Below are 21,538 nucleotides of genomic sequence, written 5' to 3' on the forward strand. Positions count from 1 at the left end.
GCTGAATATTCTCATAGTAACAATTTGAGTGAAAGGAGTTTTAGGATACTGTATATATTTCCAAAGTGCTTGACATATTACAAGCTTCTCACTGTCATCCTTCTTACTTTCCCGCTCAGCTCTCTGCATCCCCTTTCATGCATGCCAGTGTTAACTTTGCACATAGGAGAGGAAACTGAGCCTGACAGTAGCAATGGTGTAGAGAAAAGATGGAAAGATTCGGCATTATCCACGTGAAGGAATGGTTGGTGAAATTGCTGAGATGGCCAAAATGGCTTCTTTGATCACAGAAAGATGACTACTGACATTCATCAATGACTGTAAACCCCTTATGAACTTTTTGTGTTAAAAAAAAATTGATTTTGCAACTCACGGTTTTGATTATTATTATGTTTTTTTTTGGTAGTAGGAACTATATATATAATGTTTTCTGTCCTTTTCTGTTCTTTTTCTTTTTTCTGTCTCTTTTTTTCTTTGTTTCTTCTTGTCCTTTCTTTTCTTTTTCACATTTACGTTACTATATTTTTTGTTGAATGTATTATTATATATGTAAAATCTTTTAATACAAACTATTTTTAAAAAAGTAGAAGTGGTGTAGAGAAGTGTGGAGATGGCCTTGAACAACATATGCAACAGCTACTATGTAAACACCAACTTAGCCTCAGGAGGGAGTGAGAGAGAAACTCAGGACTGAACCACCTTGAATCTCTTTGGTATAAAGGGGACGGAGAGAATCTCTCACAGGCTTTTAAGAGTCTGTTCTTTGAAGATACAACCCTTTGTCAACATACTTACTTATAAATACTAAATTGTTGATTAATATACACAGTTGATCAATTTGCATTTTTTTGGGGGGGGAATTCTATAGAACTTTTGTTATATAGTATTTTTTCCAGATTTTGATCATAAGAAAGGGAGACAGTGTATATCTTCCTACCAAAGAAGTTAAAATGTATAAAGTTTGAAATTTAATAGGCCTTTGATCATCCCTGGAGCCTTAAGAAATGCTTGAATGATATCAATGCCAACTCTGAACAGAAATTCATTAACCAAATTATAATAATTTAATGTATCGCATTAGAAACAGTTATATAAGAAATACATTGGACATTGAAGTTAGATCAAACCCAGAAATGCAAATCGATGCATAATTTTCAGAAACAGCTAGAGATGAAGGAAAACTTTAAATAAATATGAAAACATTATAAATTAGCAAGAAAAAAAAAGACAAAGCAAAACGTTATGGTGATGTTTTCTAATTTTACTTGGGAAGGAAAGATTCTCTTCAAAAAACCTAAGCAGTACCTTAATCCCAATAAACTCAGAATCAACTCACAAATATTCATTGAAGAATATAGACTGTAATCTATCCCAATGGTCAGGTTGGCTGATAAATATTTTTTGATTTCCCAGTCTAGGGCTCAGAGAGGTTGACCCAGCTGGCTTCTGTGCCCAAGGCAGGACTAGAACCTGGAAGTGACTTTTGCTACTACAACACATTGATGCTCACTCACTCTTTCTTCATATAAAATATAATAATATAATGTTAACATAATGCATTACAACAGTTTAAAACATAAATATGCATTGCACAGGGTAATGAAAGAAACTATTGTTTCACATTAAATGCTTAATGCTCTTATACAGCACTGTTCTGCTGGGATGGGCACAACTGCTAGTAGGAGAACTTCTCCTACTAGCAGTTGTGCCCATCCCAGCAGAACAGTGCTGTATAATAAGCTCTAGGAAAGTTTATAGGAGAGAAAATAATAAGCTCTAGGAAAGTTTATAGGAGAGAAAAAAAATTGGATTTAATACTTGCACACAGATATCAACTCTACCATTAGATTAGATACAGTAACATTCTCATTTGATTGCAACCTTCTATAGCAGCCTTCCTGAAGCCAGCACCTGTTATGCTAGCTGGAAACAGCAGCAGCTTTTGTTCACTATAGCTAAAGAGTATTTGCTTAGGAAAGGCTGCTCTATGCAAGATAGAATTTGATTAGATATAATTAATATACGATTTCCTTATATCCCTTTCTAAGAGTAATATTTAAGTGATGGTGTATGATGATCAGAATCATTTATATGAGTGACAGGGGAAAAATGCAATTTATGAATGCAGAGCAAACTGCTTGTTCTTCTGGAAAGGTCAGTGTTACCTCAAGTGTCCCATATTCTTAATATTATTCATTACAGATTATGATTTCTAGATACTTCACTAAAACGTATCAAAAATAGCCCACAACAGTGTTTTACCCACTGACAGATACAGTTGGCATTTAAAGTTAATGTATCAGGAGAATTAGTCTGTTCCATTTTCCATTACTGGATTTCCATAAACAAATTGGTAAAAGGAGGAAAAAGAAGATGCTTAAAACCCTGTAGGGATGGTCCTATACTGTTTCTAATGTATACTCTCCAAAGTATTTTAAGAAAACATCTTTCCCACAAGGCAACAATTAAGTGTTATTTTCGATAAGGGGCCTTCATTGGTATTCTAGTTCACTTACAGCAGTGTTGTCCAAACTGGCTGGCTGGGGAATTCTGGGAGTTGAAGTCCACTCATCTTAAAGTGGCCAAGTTTGGACAACACTGACTTGCAGTTTTTACAGAAAGAACATATCTGCAGATGAATCAGTCCATCCATTTTACTGCCCTCACATTTAGGGCAGCTTCTTTTTCTATTTTTATTGAATAATGGGGACCTCAATCTCTTCCATTATATTTTCCAGCTGGAATGTGCCTGACACAAAAGCTAAGATGCAGCATTGAAGGATCCAAGTACCTGGCCTTTACTTACTTGCTGCCTTATATATATATATATAAATCCTGCCTTTTCTGAGAGCCTGGCTACTGTAATATTTGAGGTGTTAGAGGTAATTTCAAACCTCTATATCAATCAGTATTGGAAATCTTGATGCTTTGCTGTTGTAGTCATAAATTACAGCCACACTTGTGTGATTAATCCCAGAAAGATGATTTGCAATGAGCTACAGGATTTAATTGGTATATAAATCATGAAACTGGTTATAAACTTAGACTGATGTTAACCATAATAAATGATTACACTTTTTTCACTTGTTTTGCATGCTGAACGGAGTGCCAGATTAATGATCTTCTGTTAGCCTTTACATTCCAACACTTGTAATCAGATGCCAGAACACTATCTAATCGCTCATAGAAAACCTAGTTGTCAAACAGGCCTGAGGAAGCATGTCTACTTCCCCAAAACAGAATTAACCAAAAGAATTTAGCTTAATAGATAAAACGTTCCACATGGCCAGAAATATAAAAAAGAGAAAGAAAGTACAGCATAATGAGCAAGGACTTTAAAAGCTACTACTTTTAGAAGATTAAATTCAGCTTTTTACATTCCAAAAGCCCATGGGAAGCTTAAGAAATTCAAGTTGTAAGAAAGATTGACGGTTCTCAATGTCTATCTTTAACCCTAAAGAAATGAAACAAAACGCTGATCTTGAAACAAAGTAAAGCTGTCTACCACAACATAAGCTATATATACGCACTTCACTCTTACTTTTCTTTTCCTAGCCACACCAACACATTTGCAAAACATACATGCACCTAGTGACCCTTACAACTTTGCACCCAGCAAAGGCGCACTGCCACGATAACAAGCATTTTGCAAAGAATCAGAAAATACCTTTTGCTTCATTCATAGAATTATTTTTTTTTAATTGATGCTTTTTGTTTTGACTAGGACTACATTTTTAGTACCACCAGACGTTTTTATTATTTTTATAAATGATTTTTCAAAATCTGTTCTATTTTTGTTCTTCCAAATTTTGCATGCTGCTTTTGTTACTGGGAGTGTAGTAGAATACATGGAACATATATGCTATAAGCAAATCTATCACAGTTTGCAAAGATGAGAAGAATTGCACAGAGTTTGCAAAGGGCTCCGTTCCAGCTGTCACGTAAGTCTCTGAACTTCCTATGTGGAACTATGCACCCATCACCAATCCTGTGTATTCCTGTGTGGAATTATGTACAACCACCATTTAGTCCAGGTAAATTCAGAGAACAGTGCAATATTAACATAAATCCATACCAGTTTCTGCATGCGGATCTTCCTTCCATTACCCAACTGGGGAAAATTAGAATTTAAATTTAAAAAGTCCTTTTTGTATAAACTAATGGAAATTCACTTATAAAAAAGGAAAATAGTAAATAACGTTAATGTTAAAAGTTAATGCAAGTTTGATTTTTGCTATTCATTCAGCTTCTCAAGTGTCTGTCACAATTGTTATATAAACACATGAGCTCTGAATATATTAGGTTCTGTCTGAAAAGAATATCCTGGAATTTAATGATGCAATCATTTTGCATCTCTCTCCTGATGCTAACTTGGCTCCTGACATAGCATTTTAATCACCTCATGAATCTACAAAGAATGCTAAATGTGGCATGTCCTTTTAACATTCATGTGTAGAATTGTAGATCTGTTTCCTTCTCTACAAATCTTTCCTATAACTGGTTTTAACAAATCTAAGTCCTGGGACTTTATCATGTATGCTAATAGGTGAAAACTTGCTTGCCCATTCATTCAAGGAATATCAATTCTGTATTTGTACCAAATCTATGAAATACTTAGGTATGTCTATACCAAAGAATATAACTCAGTTAGCAACATGTAATATAAATAAAATATATAGAGAGGTTTCTGCAGATACCAATAGATGGGAGTCATGAAACCTCACCCTTCGGGGAAAGGTGAACACTCTCAAAATGAATATTATTCCCAGATATAATTATATTCTGAGAGGAATTCCAGATTTTATATCTGGAAAATATTTTCAGAAAATAAATTATTTGTTTAGAAAATTTCTGTAGGTACTTCAATTCCAAGAATATCTTTACAGAAAATGCAATTATCAATTAACAAGGGAGGATTTGGTCTTCCAAATGTGGGGCTGTGTCATCATGCTTATCTATTGTCAAATGTTAAATGATAGATGCCAATAAGTGGTATTCATTTTCTGATTTGGTAAAGAAATTTAAAGCAAATGTGGAGGTTTACTTTGTAAGACTAGAAAAGTTCCATATGTACATTGCACATTATCTCAATTTGCACTCATTTTATAAATGTTAAAAGCTGACTGCAATGTTTCCTCTATCATTTTTTTTAAAATGCTTACAGCAGTCTGGGCTTTTTGAAGGGGAGAGGTATCTTTCTTGGCATTTCTTGGAATGGTCATGTAATGTTCTATATTAAAAAAAAAAAAGCAGAAAAGAAGATAAGTGCCCCCTTGCTCCTGGAAATGTAAACATCAGCCACATTTCATTTTGGATTAGCATTTATCTTGCCATAGATCCATTGCTGAGAAATTCTTTACTTTGTTCCCCAGCGTTAATCATGGCAGAATTCTTTATAATCTACACTGAAGTAAACCACACTGTGTTCAGTGTGACCAGCTTATTGAGAATAATGCTATATTTATAAATATCAGCTTAGCAGGCTGCTCTACTTACATATTATTCAATAGCCCAGAAACAATTTTAGATATCATTTATTAAATATTTCTATTTATTTGATTTATGTCCTGCCTTTCTGTTCAGTTGAATAAAAGAGAGAGTAGAAAATTATAATGGTCAAAACAACCTAGCATACAATTACACATTATTCTATTTGTTCACTGTCTTTATATTACTTCAGAAGACAAAACACCTCCCCCCCAAAGTATCTTGTAATATTTTACTGTCTGATGAACTTAATATATGGACTGGGACTTGAACTTTATTCATGAGTGACAATTGGATAGTGTCCTTTCTATTTTAGGGTGGCATGAACTACCCCAGAGGGTCTAGAGTAACTTTTCTTAACCAACTGCCACGGAACCCAAAAAGTAACCAGGAGTTCTGGGAGTGATTGTGATTTAAAAAAAAAAAAGACAATTTTTTAAAGCTTTGGTGGGATTTTTCACATGCCACAACTCAGCTGCCAGCCTGCCCCTTTGCTGTTGTTGTAAATATTACAAAATGTAGATTGTGCAGATTAGAAGTGAATTGTATTGTGAAGTTTTTGTATTTTTTGCTATTTTTATGCAGGGGTGCCCTGAGACCTGAACATTATTTTTTGAACATTTTTAAAAATTTATTTTAAAATATTTAAGGAAAAACATAAGTGACTACATAACAGGAAAAAGAAGAAAATTTTAAAAAGACATAGTAGATGGAAAATAAAGTATCAGTAAATAAAAAGAGAATTTACAAACATTGTAAAATTTAAAATTATTTCATTGGCTAAGTAATTAAAGTCCTGAAAATTATTTCAAGGGTTCTTCCAGGGTAAAAAGGTTGAGAAATGCTTCTCAAACCAGGATACTGCTTCTATTATCCAGCATATGAATATAAGGTCTCTTCTCCTTATTTCTGAACATTCAAGGTTCATCTTTTAAAAGGTGCTTCTAAGTTACTAAATTGAACGTATCTGGAAATCTTCTATGGTATAGGAAGTAACCCTGATCATGCAGGAGACCTGGTTTTGGGGAAACATTTTAAACATGACTTAGCATTATTCACTTTGAGAATTTAAGCATCTGTAGCTTTCTCATACTTAGAATATTGACTTCAGCAATGTCATTAGTGGAGTAGTAGTACATAGGGAAGAGGTGGTTGTAGTGTGAACAACCCTTACACCCTTTATGCTCTTATATATATGGCTGAATTTTTCAAAATGGTACAGCAAATAAAATAGAACATTCATTGGATAGCCATTTAATTTAATCTCAAAAAAAAAAAAATCCTATAAAAATTTCCCAGGAACAATCACTTTAGGTATCTTGAAGTCACAATGCTAAATTAACTTTCTTTGATCCCAGAGGAATGATTGACCAAATAAATAAGAAATTAAAAATAATTCTCAGCTAATGCTTCATGTTTAAAGTTTTATCCAACCCAATGATTGAAGACATATGTGGGTAACAGTATCTTTCCCTAGATAAACTATGAAGGAATCATTGGGGCATTAAATCACAACCTGCTCAAAGTAAATCATGATCATTAATCTCCGTAGCCTATTTTTGTGTCCTTTACGAAAAATGGAATGGTGACAGGAATTGACTTAATTTTCTTTCCTGAATATTAATGAAGACTGGAGATTGTTGGCCCTCAAAGAATTAATAATTTTAAAAAATGATCCTGTCTGAAAGACTTGTATTCCAAGTGGCTCATTGACTATGTGACTCTACTAAGTCAATGCATATTTCAGTGAAAAGTACTGTTGCCCACTGATAAAAAAAAAAAAAAAAAATCAGGCTCACTTCTACATTTCTGACATGACACACTTTGATATGCAGAAGCAAGAGGTGAAGAAAGCTTCATGAAACAAATACAAATGAAGTAGGAATTTTACATCATCTTCTCCCTCCACTGTTTCCCATTCCAGAGATGACTTGATAGCTTTTGTTGAAGTGGAACACGTGACTTGTACAAGTCTGTCATCTAAAACCTTGCTAATGTTCCATACCTCACTGTATTAGTCTTCTGAGTTGAATGTCTAGCTCCCTTTCCTAATGGTAGAGCTTACAAAGCTTACAAATTATATGCTCAAAATTGCAATTAAAATGCATGCTTTAAGACAAGGGTACTGCAAATTAACTGCCAGCTTTTTAAACAAAACAAAACTCAAGTTCAGCAACTCAAGATTTATAAAAACAGAAACACAAATAGATTTACTGTTCTTTAATTGTCATATCAAAGTTGTAACATAGAAGGGAAGGACAGTAAAAGAATTTAGAGCTAAATGAGCAGAATGCTACATTAGCTGCTTCACGATGACCTAGAGTAATTTTAGCGTTTATCATTTACCATTTATCTTTAACTCTGCTTTACTGTACATAGTTATTACTAAAAAGGAAAAGAAAAGATGGTCCTACAGGAGATACAGATTAAAAAAAACAAAAACCCATGAGGACAAAACTGGGAGATGTGGCATCTATGGCTTTTAATATAGGTTTTTGTTAATCTCTGCATTGTATACAATAATACTATCTTTTGTTTTGTTTTGTTTTTAATTTAAAATTTTACAAAATTGGGCAAATGTTGGCCTTTTTTAAAAAAAAATAAATTAAACATGAAAATGGGAATGGGAAGACTCTGGGGGCAAACCACTCTTACTTTCACCCTTAACCCCCCTAAGCCTACATACCATTTTCAAACAATTTCATCCTACCATTTTGGATTTCTATTTTAAAAGTATAAATATAACTTTGTGACTCAAATATTCCATGTTGCCAGGGATTCAAGTAATGCTGTGTTCCTCAGAGCCTGGCTTATGTTAAAATGTATATTAGCCATGCAAGGCAAAGGAAAGAAGAAGAAGGTGCTTTTACATCTATCTATCTACCTACCTATCTCTGTGAGCTTCATCTCAGTCCTGTCTGAGGAGACCGAGACCTCTATAATCCACAGCCATAACTATGTGTTATCATTATTCCCATTCCTATTAGTTTCTTCTGGAGTATGGCATATCAATTTGCTTGATTTCTAGGAAACAGAAATGTTAACCTATAACTTTAACCATAATTCCTTTCTCAGGAAATGTAAAGGGTAAAGAAGGCAACCTTTATGGAGGTAAATCAGATCCATTCCCAGCATGACTCAAGACCAAAACAATATGAGAGGAGGTGGATGTGACTCAGACAGACCCCTCCTTATTTTTGCAGGGATATAAGAGGGAGGGGAAGGTAAAGCATAATCAGATTTGCAAGATTCTGTTGTAATAGTTCATCTTAATAAAAGTAGTTTTAGATTTCCCCGGAGTCTGCTTCTTGGTCTACATCATGGGGTCGAAGAGGCAATAATTGAAGGTTCTTTGTTCATAAGTAAAAACTGGGACATGTGTTCCAGATGACTGAATTAATTTAGACAGACCAACAGCATAGTTGCATATATATCATTTGTGTTCTCTAAGCTTGATATTCAACAGCTAAATATGGGAATGCACTTCACTGACAACATAACTGTGTTTGAGGAGAAAGGGAATGTCCTATTAATGCTATGATGACCCAGTCACAAATGCAAACATTTCATGATATAGGTGTTCAATTATGCAAAGAGTCTAAATTATATTAGTATACTGTACATTTTCTTGTACTAACAAAAGCAAAGGGCCAAAGATACACTCTTGTGTAAGCACATTTGACTGCTGTTCCTATTTGTGAGAATATGGGAAAAATTAAATAAACTAAAAAGTATTCAGACAACAAACGTAAAATGATACTCCATTTTGAAGTAACTTCTAGAAACAGATAGCAGTCAAGTGCCTTTGAGCAAGCACTAAATTAAGCAGAAATTAGTAATTAAGCATTTGAGCCCTGAAAGTTTTATGTTTTTACATCTGTGTCAGTTTCTTTGTATTTACAAAACAGATTAATATTAATGGCATGTTTGCCACGTAATTAGCCTCTTCAAAGAAATTCCTGTTGGGCGATAAAAAGAGCATTATACAGGAGTAATGAGCAGCTTATTTTTGTGCAAACATAATTGTTTGCAAAGATTATTCATTTCTATTTCTATGACATTCCATAGAGTAGATAAAAATTAATAATAAGGGCAGAAGTCAGCAGAGAAACATGAAACAGAACTCTACATTCAGTGACACTGCCCATCCTATTTCAAGCAGTTGAATTGAAAGCAGGACCAGTCCTGGCTTACAAGGCTTCATTGTGCAGAATTCCAGTTAGTCCACACATCCCCAAAAACAATTATCACAGTTCAATCAGACACATTTCTGGAGCTGGCCACTCTTAAGTCTCCATGTGTATCTGGCAGAATGGGGCTTTCCCTTGTGAGGTGCACAATTTGTGCACCCGGTTGCGGTGGTCTTGACTGAGAGCATAATAGGATGACGCATGGCGAGAACTGATGAAACCCAGAAGAATTGCATTGGTTTCTTTTTATTTGGCTCCATTTAAAAAAACACACACATGCGCACACATATGTACACAGACATGATATGAAAAACAAGGAAAGAAAAGAAACTGACGCAATCTTGTAAATGATCCATCCATCCATCCATCCATCCATCCATCCATCCATCCATCCATCCATCCATCCATCCATCCGTGCCAGCACACGGTATTTCATTAGTAACTATTGACAACTAAGATACCTGCTTGAAGAAATAGTGACTGTTCTCGGTGAAGAATGTCTTGTCACTGTAGATCACATCTCACCTGCTCATTGAGCATTGAAAGAAATCTTCTGGTAGCCAGAATGTAACCAGTGAGTTTAGCAGCAAAAAGGAACCATGGACATTTCACCTATACCGTTTGCCTGCTCACTTTACAGACTCTCTTGAAGTAGTAGACTCTGCACAGCCTGACTTACACTTAAACAGATATCAGTCAAGTCAACATAAATCTCGGGTATTTGCTAGATTACAAAACAGTAGCCTTAGTCTTGTTTGCCATGCCTTTTGAAATACACATTTTTGTTCAGTATTCCAAGCTTGGGAAATTCAAGCCTTGTGAACAATTGGCCTCAAAATGTGGAATGGCAATCCCACAAGACAGGATTCCTTTGTTCCTAGAATCCCTCAAATGCATTTCTTTTAATGGTCTTTTGAGCTTTCTTCAACACTCTGGAGTGGCTAAGAGTGCTATATTTTCTCCAATTGTATTGCATGTCTCATTGTCTTGGGTTCCCTCTACTTTCCTATACTTCCTGACCTAAAAAACAACAACAACAACGCTGCAAGAGGAGTTCCTCATATACCAGGAGGCTACAGACAGCTGTTAGAAGCATCTTGTTGCTGGGGCAAGTGCAAAACCCTCCTTTCCAAATAATAAAAATGTCATTGGAATTTCCAATGCCGTGCACCACTGAATGAAGAATTGTAGCTGTATCTTGCCATAATTAAAAACTATTTCTGGAACACCCAAGTGTGCTGTTACAAACAGTTCCACTTTCCAGGGTCACAATATTATGCAGTTCCTCCAGGCTTCAGGTTAGAGAGCATGCATGGCTGCTGGCAGCTAGCATCTGTGTGTCCAGGTGTATAGCGAAAGGCTTTCTTATCTCTTTGTCTCAGATGTTTTTCACAATGCAGCCATGGAATAGATCTTATTTATTCTCTGCAACATAAAACTCTGCAGTATTACTCTCTTCTGCTCATACAAATGTACTTGTGAACTTGGAAGGAGAAGGAGAAGGAGAAGGAGAAGGAGAAGGAGAAGGAGAAGGAGAAGGAGAAGGAGAAGGAGAAGGAGAAGGAGAAGGAGAAGGAGAAGGAGGGATCTGTGTCATACATCCCACAGTTTGGGGAAGAGACTATACCACTGGCTATGCTGTTCAGCATGGCTCCACAAGTTAGTTCCCCTGACCACTCTTAGGAATGTCCAAATGCTAAGCCATAAAGTAGCCACTTTCCTTCTGGCTTCACATGATACACAAATACATCCCAAGAAAGAAATCTGAGTTCACAAATTCTAGTGAATGAGTTCACATATCACAACAGTCATAAACAACATCATGGCCTACCATGATGTATGGAGCAGACCAAATTTAAGTCTTTTAAATAGGATAATTAGCCATCCCTGTATTAGAAATTTGCAGTGTATCAAATCAATACCAAAGATATACTGCCTGACCAAGTCTCTCTTCTGGTTGCTTCTTCTTCTGGCCCACCTAGATTAATTTGGATGTCCCTGTATATTTCTAATTCCTGTTTTTCCAGGATTACAAGAGACAAAATAAGACAATTATTTGAAGTGTACCCAGCAGCTAAAAATAGGTAGCAGAGAATCAATTAGATCTATTTCATGGCTGCACTGGGGAAAACATCTGAGACTAAAAGTTAAGAAATGTACCTAATGCAATTTGTACTTGGCTAAACAATTTACATAAAGAAAAACAGCTAAGGAGCACATCCTCAGTCTTAATAGAGGGCTTAGCCTTTCTCCAAAGCCTTGTTGCTATGGCAGATTCCAACTGGTTCTTGCATCCAGAATGGCTTTATCATGCCTAGATATTGCTATGAAAATGTAAACACTTCTAAAATATGACCTTTCATCAGTGGCCTCCCAGAAATCTCTTAGATAATGCACATTTCCTCCCAGTGAATAGCAGCACGAAATAGCATGTTTAGTGAAAAGGCAAGGCACCCTTGGATGGTATATTTAAACAACCTGCCAACTATAACACAGTAGGAAAATGCTTGGTTGTCACTTGTATGGTTCATACGCACGCACAACACACACACACACACAATTAACAGACAAGATTTATCATTAAGTCAGGCCCCATTGTTATCAGAAATGCACAGATTTCACTTGATTTCTCAAACAAGTCAAGCACTAGTAAATATATAAAATGTAAATAACTCTTTTTCAGATTGCCACTCTTAGAAGATTAGAAGAGCCTTCCAGATTTGTGATCTATCAACTGAACGCAGAACATCTGCCTTGTTTGGTAACAGTTCTCCGTTGGCCCACTGCTTTTTTTTTTTTAAATCATTGCTCGTCTGAATAAAAAGCTTATCCCAAAAGAATAAGCACACCTTAGCAGTTTGTAATTAGAATTCAAGAATGTTCAATTTTCTTACTTGTACTTGTTTATTTTACTTCCTCAGTTTGCATCCCATGCAATATCCATTTGCATAATTAGCTTTCAAGAAAATGCTTTCAAGAAAATCCATTAAACTGTCCTCATTTCTTTCATAGCCTTTCTCCAAAAAAATAGGCTGAGACAGTATGAGAAGATAAAAATTGCACAGCAAATAGAATAACCTGTTAAGAGCAACTTATCTGGCTTGGGAAGCTTAGCTATAAAACTATGGTGATTACCCTGGAAAACTGGGGGGAAAAAATCAGCCCGGCTGATTACATAAATAGCTAAGGAGGAGGAGGAGGAAGAGGAGGAGAAAGAGGATTCTATAACAACTATGGATAGTTTTTCCAGATGTTGTATTTTGTATTTACCAATGCATACCTGTTATATTTTTATTTATTTATTTATATTTCAGATTTAGATACCACCCAGCTCACAAAAAGTGACTCTGGGCAGTTCACAATAAAACAGCAATAAATATTAAAATACAATCAAACAATATCAAATACAGTAAAAATAGAATAAAACCAAATGCATACACAAGTGTTTATATATCTAAGAAAAGAAATGGGACTTTGATAGTGATTCCTTTCAAGGAACTCCAGTTCTTGAGCAGTATAAAAATACCATAACTCATAAAAATTAAATGTATTGCAGTGAACTTTTCTTAGATATATAAACACTTGTGTGTGTGTTTGGTTTTATTCTATTTTTGTATATATCTTCTACAAGCCACCAAAATGTAATTTTGATGAGCCCTTCAGTTCTATGTGTAATCGTTTGGAAATAAGTCACACTGGGGCATGTTTACTTTCCCAGGACTCAAACGCACCTCTCACTAAAGAAATGGGACTTTGATAGTGATTTCTTTCAAGGAACTCCAGTTCCTGAGCAGTATAAAAATACCATAACTCGTAAAACTTAAATGTATTGCAGCGAACTTTTCTTAGATTATCAGGGTAATTCTTTTTAAAATATATTATTAAACAGATGATCTCACTGCTTGGGTAAATGAATTTGATACTTTGGAGCACATAATGTTCTTTCTGGAAGCACGTGTGGATTTCATGTTGTGACATGGACCATAGGGCTGTAAAGAAGACTTGATTTGACTGTTGTAGCAGGACCTAGCGATCTTGGCTGATCTAAAAAAAAAAAAAAAGCTTATCAGTGTTGCACCTGGTTAGTACTTCCGTGGGAAATCCCAGAGCTGCAGACTAGACAATGGCAAGCCACATTCATATTGTTGACAAGATTACTACATAGTCATGTCCATATACTCCTCAGCAATCAAGCTTGACTTAAGCAAGTCTTTACCTTTACCAAAATGCAGTTATTACATCCGTGATGAAAGCATTTTTCTGCATTTAACCTTTGAGTGGCAAGCCAGAGGCTATATTCAAGAAGTAGATGGGGCTGACGTAAAATCCAAGTTTGATTTGACTTGATTTACATTTGATTAAAATTTTCAATTAATATAGCTAACATGATTATTTCCCATGGATTGCCCATTTGGCTGTGATCTCTGGAGGGGCTGAACCCAAGGAAAGACCATGAGTTTGAGTCTTCCCTTAGGCTTGAAAGCTGGCTGGGTGACTTTGGGCCAGTCGCTCTCTCTCAGCCCAGCCCACCTCACAAGGGTGTAATCATTAGGTGCATGTACCAGCTTGAGTTGATCAAAAATGAAGGCAGGAGAAAAATCAAACAAATAAATTGATGTTCTATTCTCAATATATTGATTTTTTAAAAATATAATTCAACTTACTAGATTTTTTAAACATTTCAGTAATTTTTCATAACTTTCAGGACTTCTGGTGTCATGGAGATCTAAGAGCTGCCTGTTTGATCCTTTCCTCACCCACCTTTAAAATACTTTGGTCAGAGTGAAATTTGGGTGACCCTTTTTTACAGGTGTTTTTTTCCCACTTCACTGAATATCTTTTTGTATACTTAGAGAAGAAGAAATAATTACATCACATAAAATGAAGGTGAAACCAGCCCCCCCCCGAGGAGTTTGTCTTGATGGTTGAACCTCAGGATGAAACTGTTTCTGCTGCTGAGACTCTTGGAATTCAAGATGAAATGCATTCAGTGGCTGCTTGTTGTTGGCTGCACAGTCAGCCAGATGTTTAGACTGGATTTGGCATTTTCATCCACCTGTCTACTCCTTCCCAAGGACCTGGGATAGGCAGATGTTGTTTGATGGTGGATGATGATGATGGTTGGTCACACAGTCAGTCAGATGTTTATACTGGATTTGGCATTTTTATCCACCTATCAAGTCCTTCCCAAGGACCTAGTATAGGCAGATGTTGTTTGATAATAATAAAGTTATCATTGGATGATATAAGCTGTTCCAAGTAAAGCTGCCTTTTGCAATTGACTGATGGTGATTTTGTCAATGCCAGTGGGGTTCAGGAGGTGCTCCAGATGTTTTGGGATTGCACCCAAGGCACCTATTACTATTGGTACTATCTTTGCTTTCTTTTGCGGCAGTCATTCTGCAGGTCTTTACATTTTGTGATTTTCTCCAGTTCTTTCACTTCTTTCTGCGGTCTCCAGGTATTGCAATGTCTACTATCCAGATTTTTTTGTCTTTCTTATCAACAATTGTTAAGTCTGGGGTGTTGTGTTGTTGTTGTTATTCCCTGCTATACTTTGCCTCCAAGTATATGCATCTCCAACTAGACCAAGTGTTTTACAGATCCTGATGCTGCGTAGGCATTTTTGACTGGGTAGTGACTGTTGGCATTTTGGAAGGCTTACATTGTTGTGGGAAAGTTCTTTGTTTTGTCTTTAGCTGGCCACCATTGCCCTTTGTCGAGTCTAGCTACAAATGCTGCAATGTTTATTTTTTCCTTTTTTTTAACAAAAGGGGAGGGAAAGAGGAATGGAGCTGAGGTGCTGGAAACTAGTGCTGGTCAGAAGTCATAGTTTTTCATTTATAGTTGTTGGTTTAATTTTAAGGGGGGAGGTTAAGCATGTTGGCTGTATTTTTTTGTGTTTAGTTATAGCTTTTCTTGACACTGCTAGCCATTAATTTTTTAATTTTCTGTACTATACATGTATTTGTAAGGTTAATATTTAGTGTCTTTGTAGGAGGTTTGTTTTGTTATGGATTCTATCTGTATATTATATTTCATCCTTTTATATGTTTAAGTTGAGGATTCTGAGTTGGAATGTGAAATGGGGCAAAATATTATTAAACGTATAAAGATATTTAAAGTAATAAATAGATATATAGTTGATGTTATATTTATACAAGAATATCATATTAGAAATTGGGTGGTCAGGTACTTCATATATTAGTGGAAATAGTACTGATGCAGCTAGAGTTATGTTGTTACTTAGAAAAGAGGTTAACATAGCAACAAGTATTTATTGATCCTTATGGACATTTTATTATCATCAGTTTGAGGGTATTAGAAGTTGATTTAGTTATTATTAATCAGGGTTAGGTTAGAACTGTTAGAAAAGGTTGAATTGGATGTTAATATGAGGTAAAAATGTTATTAAAATTAGTAGTGTCACTCATTTATGTTCTATGTATATCCCCATGTTAATACCAAATAAATATTTCCTTTGAATTGATAGATTTAGGAAACTTATTTGAGATTGTGGACCACCAAGGGTTTCTTTAGCTAAATTGAGACTATTATTTGAGTAGGGTGACTTTAATTTATCTGATTTGCAAAAATATCATTGGGCTAATATTTTACAGGCTACCAGCATGTGGAATGAAAATATAGTTGAATATTACTCTTTATGGCCTATGTTGGAAAGTTAGTATTTATTTCCTTTGCAACCATGGCAAGTGCTTAGAACAACATATAGTACAAAAGACATTTTATTTCCAGAAGTGCATGCAGTGAGGAATCTTTGGGTCATATGAGGACATACACTGAGTTTTGATTATGAAACTCATGAATACTTAACTCTTTGGGGGAAAAAAAAAAACTTGGAAAATTGGTGGTAAAATGCTCTATTGGAAAGTATGGGTAGAAGCTGGGATCTTGACTTTAAACCAATTGCTATGTTAATGACTGTTTTAAGGATTTTTCTTAACTTCAAATTGAATTGGATCTTCCCAGTTCACTACAGTGGGGGTATCTTCAACTTAAGCATGTCTTAATGGATCAATATTAAAGACACCTAAGATGTTCTGTTATTTGATGAAATCCATGTCAAAATTAAAACCTGTAACATACAGTATCTCTGTCAAAAGCTTAAGAATATTTCTAAAGTGGACATTTCTGGGATATTTCAAACATGGACCAAAGAACTAGAATCCCCAATAATGCCCTATCAATGGATTCAAATCCTTAAAAGTGTTAAAATGGTATCTACAGATATGAGATTAAAGTTGATTCATACAAAAATTGCATTTAGGGTGCACTGGACTCCCCAAAGAATATATTTGAAAGAATGGACATTTTTTTTCTTTGTTGGAGGTGTAAAAATTTGAGAGTTCACTGACCCATATGATATCTTTTTGGAATAATGTGTTAATGTATGTAAGTAGATTCATGGGAAAGTTTCTAAATGTTAAAGGTGTTGAACTATATAGCAAAGGTTTGGAATCTGACTATTTATCAGGAGTTATGGTTGTACTGAGCATGGGGGGTAGCTAAAAGAATCATATTTGGAAATTGGAAAAAGTGATATTCCAGATGTTAAGGAATGGTTGTCAGAAATGTGTGATCTATGTGTTTTGGAAAAGGCAATATTTTCTGCTAATCAAAGGATGCAGCAATATGTGTTACTATGAAAGAGATTTTGTGATATTTTACAATAATATTTTGTACTGATTTCATTATAGTAGTGTATTTATTAGTAAACCAGTGACTATTAATAATATATAAGGTCACTTTTTCTCTTTTTTCCTTATTTTCTTTCTTTGGGGCTTATTTGTTTTCCTAACTTTTTTCTTTTCTTTTGGTTAGTATTAATTTTGTTCTTTAAATTTAAAGATTGTTCTGTTAATTATATATGTTAAAAGCATAAAATAAAATAAATAAAAACTTTGTCACAACATTCAGTGCTTTGAGTAATACTTCGTGGGCTTTTATTTCAACTGCAATAGGCAAATTTCAATTTGACAGGGATAATAAAAAATAATTTTGGACCTATATAGGTTTGCCATCCATTATACAAAATCTCATCCTTCAGAAGCATGGAATTTCCTAGTTAGGACTGGCATCAAAGGGAATTTAGACTGATTCATCGGCCATTTTAGCTAGCAGGCAGATCATTATAAATGACTTTATTGACCCGTGATTTTGTTCAGCATCATATGCTTCAGTGAGCCAAGCAATCAACAGCTGCTTAACACAAGTGAAGAGCCAAATCTGCAAATACAGGTATTGAACCACCAGGCTGCTTGCAATAACTATAGCCAGGTTGTTTCAGTTTGCTAAGTTTCTATTTAGTGGGTCAATTTTCTTTTTTCCAAATAGCATTGCTTCCATTAGTTGCTTCCAGTTTTCATTGACAACAAAGATGGGGGCAGCCTTTCAATCAGTTATGAGCTTTGCAAGAGCAAAATTTCAGTAGCTCAGAAGGAGGGGACCACCAGGACAACTATTGTTCCAGATGAACATGTCATGGCAGTTCCTGCTCCTGGAAAGTCACTGTTCCATTAAAAAAACAAAAACAAGAACAGACTAGCCTTTTTAGAAATGGGAATGTGCTGAACATTCCACAGTGCTCACTAAACTTGCAGCTTTCCCTTCAAGAGTAGTTGTTTTTATGCTGCAGTTCAGATTTTCATCATCCCTCAAATGGGCAGTGGAAAATGGAGTACAACATGAGGGCCCAGAATCATGCACTCTTACCAGAATGCAAAGGAAGGTAAGACTGGCATTTGTGTCAGTGGCAAAAGTATCAAATGTATCTGTTTGTTGAGAGCCTTTTTTCTGAAAAAGAATTAGAATTAAAAACGGAACGTGGGAAGATAGCATATATATGCACAGATTGAGGAACCTGGTTGTCAGGAATTACACACATAGATGTTAAGAGTATTTATAAAACTGACTTTCATCTGAATTTACTCCTGGGGGGGGAGGGTGATTCAAATTATTGATCTTGCTTCAACAATTCAAAAGCTTTAGTTTCTTTAGAAATAAGATATTCACAACATTCTTCTTGGGACCTCTATGAATATCAGTATCAAATTTTTGACATGCATTTTAACACATACATGCAACATACACATATTTGGATCTATATTTTGGATGAGGGGAAGCAATTCTTTGTCCTTCCACTGCAATAATACATATAAATGAATCCAAGATATAACCTATCCAAGATATTAAAAATGATACCGACTTCATGAACAATAATACTAATTTTAATGACAAACTAAGTCTAATAAAACATTTTGATCAGAATGAACTTCTGTTGATCAAAATCCCTATTGCAGTTTCTGACCATAAAGCTGTTACATTACATTCTTGGACATCAGTTCTTGATTTTGGACAATGTCCCAATAAAGATAGAATTGAATGAATTAGGAAAACAGGAACTGAGTTCACATTCATTCTCCAAGGACATAATTGTAGCACCTGCCAGGATTTGATGGGTTTGTGATAAGGAAAAGAAAGAAAGTGATTAGATATGGGGGAAATCAAGTCGTATAATAGACATGACTCATACTTTATTTTGGGAACCTGAATAGAGATCTCTTTTGTAAAACAAGTGAGAAAGGTACTATATTTAGTGGAATAGATCTCCCCCCCCCCGCTTTCAGCATTTGCTTTTCTGAAGCACAATGAAATCTGTTTTCAGTACAGACGGAGAATAATTTCTGCAGAATTTTGAGATAATAATTATGAGCTCAAATGCAACAATAATTGGCTATCACAGATCTTTTCAGAATGACATTTTAATTTATTCTTTTCAGTAATAGGCTGGAGTTATAGTCCCATAACATGTGAAATAGGAAATAGACATCAAGATCTAACATATTCACCAGAATTACTCAAATTAGCTCATGATCAGCAGAGATACCAGAGCTGGAAAGATCAGGATGTTTACTTCAGTGTTGCAGATGAACATTATGCTTCTTTTAATTTCTATCCAAGAAATATAAGCTTGGGTGACAATTGACAAGTTCAGAAACAGAATAAATTAACTCATGCTACCATCACGATCAGAGTGTATCTTTGAATACCAATTGCTTAGGAGCAATAATAAGAAATGGCTATTATTTGGTTCCTACGACCGTACTCTTTAAAAAGTAGGAAACGTAGTTATTTTATAGATTCTGGTAAATCATCTGTTGTGCTTTAGCGTATATTTGAATCACATGAAGTATTACTGAATGTTTCTGTTGGGTGTCATCCATTTGGAAAGTTTTGTACTCAGTATAATGTGGTCACCCATATCTTAACTTATGTAATTTTGTCCCTATTAACAATGTGAATTGCACATTTTCTCTCAGACACTAGCAACAGACATCAAAATGGAGGTTAGGCTTGGCTGGATGTTGGCAAGGGCAGCATTTGTTAGTAACATACTTTGACGGTGTGACCCTGTTTTCTCGTACTATTTTCAACTGTTGGTCTACAGAACAGCAGATTGGGCAGCTTGCCTCATGGCCCAATGTGGAGATTTTAAACATCAACTATTCAAATATTGGAAGGGGGAAAAAAACCTAGTTTACTTGTGCCAATGTCACTGTGGTCTAGAAGAGAGACCGTCTTCCTCACTGCTGCTAGTTTTAAAAAGTTTCTAATCCCACTTAAAGGTCATTAGAACAGATAACTAGAGACACAATATTTTCATATTTCAAGTCAATTTTCTCTGATATCCACCTTTGCTCTAGTCTTCTCCAGCTTTTTTACAACTTTCTAACAACAAATCCACGCTGGTAGATATCTTTTCTTTTCAGTTCAATTCAGTTCAAACCTTTATTGGCATTACAAACATTAAAATACAAGGAATTAGCATATCATAAGGGTGACAGCAGGAAAACAATACTCAAAGGAGAGTTTGGTTACACTTCCTTTTGAACACTTCCTCCAAGAACTTAGCAAGAATTTGGGTAATCTCGGGTATAGCATCACAAAACAAATACCGGCAGGATGACGCAGGATCCATGTCGTTCAGAGGGTATTTGCCCTGCAAGGGTCTTAGAAGCAAATCATGCCAAAGAGACACAAATAAATAACAATCAAAAATGATATGATAAATTGTATCTGGGCTGCCACAAAGACAGAGCCTGTCATGAATGGGAATGTGTTTATACCTTCCAAGGAGCACCTTAGAAGGAAAAGCATTCACTCTAGCCAAGAAAAAAGCCCTTCGCTGGGAAGGTAACACGAGATCGTTGAAATAATGCACCATCTTGCCTGATTGATTTTCTATACCAAGCATGGCAGGGGAGCATACACGAAGTTGGGCTGGTCTGAATTTATGGTATTCTAAGTCCAAAAGTCTCTGTTTAATAGCGCTAAATACAAAGCTTTCATCTGAAAGGTATAGGTCCTCAACTGCAATCTTTCTTTTCTCCAAGCTAGATAGTTGAGTGTTAGGGTCAGATAATTTCTTCCACTACAAGAAACACTGCCACTAATAAGAATTGGATTGGGGGGGGGGGGATTAATTTCCTTTGCATTTTAATGCTGCTGCCTCACATCTCTTACACAAATATACTGGGGAAAATTGTTTTCAGAAATTGCATAGAAAGGTGCATGTAAATACAGCTGAATATTATCAAACTGCATGTAAAAATGTCAGCTAAATAAATTGATATGGAAACTAATCAGACTTAAGATTTAAGTTCAATACCTTTGAGGCCTTCTACCTAACAGATGGTGTATACATTAATATCATATGTCCTTTATTCCAATTACTCTCCTTCTTTCCTTTAGGAATGTACAGTAAACAATCATATAGCCCTAAGATTTCATGATGGAAAAAAGTAATTATTATTTACTTTTCAAAGGAAAGACCTCCTCCC

This window comes from Python bivittatus, unplaced genomic scaffold (assembly GCF_059951505.1).
Source record: "Python bivittatus isolate LINGU-HERP-01145 unplaced genomic scaffold, Pbiv_v1 ctg000840_np1212, whole genome shotgun sequence".
Taxonomy (NCBI): domain Eukaryota; kingdom Metazoa; phylum Chordata; class Lepidosauria; order Squamata; family Pythonidae; genus Python; species Python bivittatus.